Raw genomic sequence first — 5552 nt, 5'->3', positions numbered from 1 at the left:
TGCCAATATCAGTTTGTCCTAGAACACCTAAGATCCCCTTTTTTGGTGGGGTTCGTGTTGCAGTTTTTCTGTGTAGTGAATGGCTAACTATGGTTTGTTGGGTTGTCGGTTGTCGTTTTTTGTGATTTTTTCGTCGACTTTTGAGTTTTAAATGTCCCGCTCTTTTTTCATTCAAAATGTTCAGATACAAGCGGTTAATATTTATGTATATTACAATAAGGGATACTAGTCATTTGAACTAAAATAAAAAAAAAAAAAACCGGAAAGAAGAACCAAAACATGATTAGATCATGCAATGCAATATGTTTTGACTAAAGGATAAACAATAAAAAAGTTCTTTCAACCATTTCATTGTTTCATATATTGAAATATATTTTGTTTTAGACATCTAGATTATAAGGAAATGGTATATTGACGAAATGTCGTTTCAGATGTTTTATTGTACTATTGATATCATGGCATTGCATTTTTTTTTATAGCTGCTGGTCACTACAAATTGCGATTGAAAGCAAGTTGTGCTCTTCATGTTCCAATGATACACACATAGAGATATAGTTTTCAATTGTAACCAGACGTATATAATTTCTTTTCTATATATTGATAGCGTCTTTGATTTTCTCCCAGAAAATAATATTTCCGTGAACATCATTTGGGTATTCAATATACGATTTTTTCTGAATAATTTTATATAGTTCTAGAGGTAACTCATCAGGTTGCAATTTCTCGTAAAACACCAGAAAAATAAGACTTTTGTCTTTCTTTCTGTGAGTGCTTTCCATTCTTGCCATGTTATATTCAAACATGCAATAGTAAGATTCAATGAAAGATCTAGTTATGATGCAGATTGTTTTTCTGCTACTTTGGATGGCTTGGATGATATTGTCATTTATGGCTGCGCCCGGTAGAAAGTCTCGATGATGTATACATAGTTTAAAATGTCCTTCTTGTTCAAGATTATCAATACAGTCTTCCGTTACAAACGTTCTAATTTCGTCGGAGTAAGATATAAAAGCATCGTAGACGTATTGTCCACGATTTTCTATGTTATTTTGAGAGACATATCTCAATTTTGCTGTATAAAATAAATAGCGGAGTTTCCATCTGTGCCTATAAATGAGAGCTGCTATTAATAATGATATGAAGCCAAATAAAGCGAACGACACACCAACTATCAAATGTGAGTTGTTCATACAGTCTGTTTGAAGATGGAGTATAAAGTCCCCAAAAGAATTTGACATTGACATGCTCCCGTTTACTAGAATGCATCTAAGTTGATCAAAATGTACAAAATGTTTACGAACATTAATCATCCATTCCAAGTAAGGGAGTAAAGAGCAGCCACAATGTAGGGGATTTCCACCCAGGTTCATTCTAAGATTATTATTTTCTTTAAGAATTTGTTCTATATTCGCTATTGAATCATCATCTAAATAAACTATTGAATTATTTGCAAGATTTAGCATCTCTAAATGAATCATATGTTTCAAGTGAAAGTTGATATGTTTAAGGAAATTATAACTTCAGTCAATGACTTTCAAGTGCGGTTGGTCATTGAATAATTTAGAATTTACTTTATAAATTGAATTGTTTGAAAGAGATATGAACTCAAGTCTACTTGTTGTCGTTATCATATAAGTGTTGTTCGCTAGATAATTTCCGAGTTGATTCCCATCGATTTGTAATCTTGTCACGTATGTAAGATTCAGCAATATTTGACGGAAACCACAATTACTAAAAGCTAGACTTCGAAGACTAGGTGGTGCCCGTATACTATGCTTCATAGGGAAAACCACCACATCTCGGTTCTTTGTAAAATATAATTCATTTATTGGTGTACCGAAGAGTGCATCATTTATTTGTTCCCATGGAAATGTAGAATGTAATTCTGGCATACCGACAATATAACTATCTTTAAATTCCTGATTGGACGTCTGCGTCCGTTTTACAATCCATGATTCCTCCATTCTTTCTTCAGTGATATCTACATCTAATTCTAAAACTTCCAATCTTTTGAGCTTGGAAAATGCTTTGGACCCATCGATCCATAGAATAGCGCACTTGCTTATGTAGACATTCGTCAACTGTGGTGTATGCTTGAATGTATCATGTTTGAGATACACGTAACCACATATACTAAAATTTAGTGTTCGGAGATTGTTAAGTGTCGAAAATCCCTTTCCAAATAACTGCCGATGATGATCTCTACAGCTGACATCTAACTCCAATACTTCTAACATTATTAAATCTGCAATTGTTTCATCTGGGAAAATTTTAGTCCTTGATTCCAAATTATTGTGTTGAATAGAAAGCTGTTTCAACGATCTTAATGCCTTAAAGCTTCCTTTTGGAAGTTGTTTTGTATTGTAGTTCAAAATGGTGTCATTTAGTTTAAGATGTAAGAGGTTCACCAGCCCAGAAAACGTTTTTTCATTCAGTGATGAAAAATAACAAAACGATATATCAAGATGTGTAAGGCTAAACATATTTTCAAAGGTTTTATTTGGTATTTGATAGATAATATTGTTCCCGAGTTTAAGAATTTGCAGGTTTCGAAGACCAGTGAATGTCTGCTTGGTATATAACATCAATCTATTGAATGATAAATCTAACGTTATAAGATTTGTCATGTTTTCGAAGGCATTATCTGGTATTTGCATCAGGAAGTTGTTTTGTAAATAAAGGTGAACAGTATTGTTTGGTAAAGGTGGAATGTTTGTTAGGTTTCTATGAGAACAGTCTATATATAACTCTGCTTGATTAGTAAAGTTTGCACAAGGGAAGATCAAATCAGGTTTGACTGACTCTGTTCTGATTATGTCTATCAAGAAACATAAAATTACGATGTTTTTCATTGCGATCTCGCTTCACTTGCCTGTAAAAGATGTATTAAAGATTATTACAAAAATGCAATACTATCACCATAGATACCAGAATTAAATTTTGTATTTAGGCCAGACACGCGTTTCGTCTGGAAAAAGACTAATCAGGGACGCTCGAATCCCAAAAACTAGTTAAAAGGCCAAATAAAGTACGAAATTGCAGAGCATTGAGGGCCAAAATTCCTAAAAGTTTGGCCAAATAAGGTAATCTAAATCTGAGGTAGAAAAGCCTTAGTATTATAATCAAATTGACTCAAATAACAACAAAAATCGACCAATTCTGAAATGCAACTTCAGTTCTTGTGGATAATGTTGGGCTGGTTTTGCAATACTTATTTCATCTAAAGTGACCGTTTGATTAATAACTTCGCCAAAGGCGTTGACATTACTAATATAATTTATTCATTGGTCAAGAAATGCTTTTATATTCAAATTTAAAGTTGAAAAAGTTTGTTGCAACGCTAATGAACAATTTTTTTCACAGATTTTTGAGACTTCATGATAATGCATTTAAAATTCAGTGTCCTAATTTCAATAACAAAAAAAGATCACAGGATCGATATCTTAGGTTCACATTTAAATATTAAAAAAATATCGGTTATATCATTCAGTCAGTGAACATTCTTTAATTCCTGGTCAAGTTAGTTATATAACTTCCAGATCCCAAGATATTGCATTTAGGGATAGGTTTTTCCTAATTTGTAAGTAATGTAAACTTTGTCGGATTATCAATCGATTACGAGCTTTACAAAACTACTTATATTAAACCAATTACAATTTTATCAGTACAGCTAAACACTGACCTTTATTATACTTATGTATATTCAAATCTCTATATTAATCAACTTTTTATTGGTTTTTCCCTAGATATTATGTAAAAAAGTAGAAATTGCATAAGAAATTATCAATTTCGATAAATTGGAGTTTTTACTTCCTTTATAAATCGAAACACTTTAAACTGTTATTGCAACTTCCTCGTCCATACTTTCGACGTATAGATGCTTCAACGTATCACAGCATTTATAAATACGAAAAGTATGACAATTATATGACTGTTAATTCAGAAATTATTATAAAAAAGAAGATGTGGGATGATTGCCAATGAGACAACTATCCACAAAAGATCAAACTGACACAGACATTAACAATTATAGGTCACCATATGGCCTTCAACAATGAGCAAAGCCCATACCGCATAGTGTAAAACTGAATCCAATTATGTGTTTTGATGTGTGTAAGTTTATTTTACGTTTGCTAGATGTATATGGGGAGCTGACATACTACATGTACTACACAATATGTTTAAACCCGCATAATTTGTTTAGCCTGTTCCATGTCAAGAATCCTATGCCTTTATTAGTCTTGTGTGATTTTGTTTGATCATTTGTATGTTGTGGAGTTGACTGCGTATTCATTTTGCTAAACTAGCAGTACATCATTGCTAAGAGGATAAATGAGGCCCGCTTCCGGATGCATGATTTTTTAGCTGCGTTAAAGACTCATCGGTGGTCTTTTTTACTGTTTGGTCGGGTTGTTGTCTCTTTGACATATTTTCGTTTTCCATTCTCTATTCTATTTTGATAAATGATTTTCCCAAAGTTATCAATAGATTTTCTGGATTTGTCAATTGACGGTTTTAATTTCTCTTTCCGAATATATGACATTTGTTTACAGTATAGTAAACAAATTGATATCTTAATACTTTGTTCGTTAATGTTTTTTGAACTCGTTCCCGTAATATTTCACGATCTTGCACTTATTTCCGTAATTCGAATTTCAATAAAAAATCACAGGACAGATATTTTAGGTTCAAATTTCAAACATTAAAGATAAACATTTCTTTTTTTTTTTTTTTTTTTTAAGATTTTTTTTTAAGATAAACATTTCAGTCAATGTATTTTTTATCAAATATATAATGAGTTTTGACATAGTCATCTAACTCCCTGACCTTAAGACATCGGATTTAGTCATAAGATCTTCATAGTAATGTAAATTTGTTCGGATTATCTATTCATGTAATATCAATTTGATCAATGCAACTGAGCACTTACCTTTATTATTATTATCACATGTATCCTTCACATTTAAAGTTATATGAAGAATATATCGGCGTTGTTCAAGACATAATGCATATTGAGGTGATTTTTACATTTACTTTTCTTGAGCTTCCTTGTTGATGACAAAACAATGACATTGTAATTATAACTTCCTCATCCATACGTTCGACTAATAAATCTTTGATCTGTTATCATTTCATTTATACTTATCAATAGTATGCCAGTCATAATTCTACTTTACATTTTGACTGCTTGTTATTAAATGATAACATTTAACATACTAATTCTACAAAAGAACTTGTGCATATCAATGTTTCTTCAGTGAAGGTCGATTCAACAATATTTTAAATCCTTTGATGTTATATTTGTTATTTGTTATTCTCATCGGATTTTGTCTAATGCTTAGTTTCTGTGTGTGTTACATTTTAATGTTGTGTCGTCATTCTCCTCCTATATTTAATGCGTTTCCCTCGGTTTTGGTTTGCGACTCGGATTTGTTTTTTTCTATCGATTTATAAGTTTTGAACATCGGTATACTACTGTTGCCTTTATTTATAAAAGTGACTATAACATGTATTGTTATAAGTATTTACAAAATTTCCATTGCTGATATCGA

At 31.6% G+C, this 5552-nt stretch overlaps 1 long non-coding RNA gene across 1 annotated transcript; it reads right to left on the bottom strand.

Moving 5' to 3' along the window:
- Nucleotides 1–513: 513 nt before the first annotated feature.
- On the bottom strand, nucleotides 514–5142 carry LOC139526938 (uncharacterized). Its single transcript, XR_011665223.1, has 2 exons — nucleotides 4931–5142; nucleotides 514–2872 (listed from the first exon to the last, which is right to left on the bottom strand). It is a non-coding gene; the product is annotated as an uncharacterized lncRNA (long non-coding RNA).
- Nucleotides 5143–5552: the final 410 nt, after the last annotated feature.

This window comes from Mytilus edulis, chromosome 6, assembly GCF_963676685.1.
Source record: "Mytilus edulis chromosome 6, xbMytEdul2.2, whole genome shotgun sequence".
In the NCBI taxonomy this organism is placed as follows: domain Eukaryota; kingdom Metazoa; phylum Mollusca; class Bivalvia; order Mytilida; family Mytilidae; genus Mytilus; species Mytilus edulis.
This window is presented reverse-complemented; position numbering and strand designations above follow the sequence as displayed.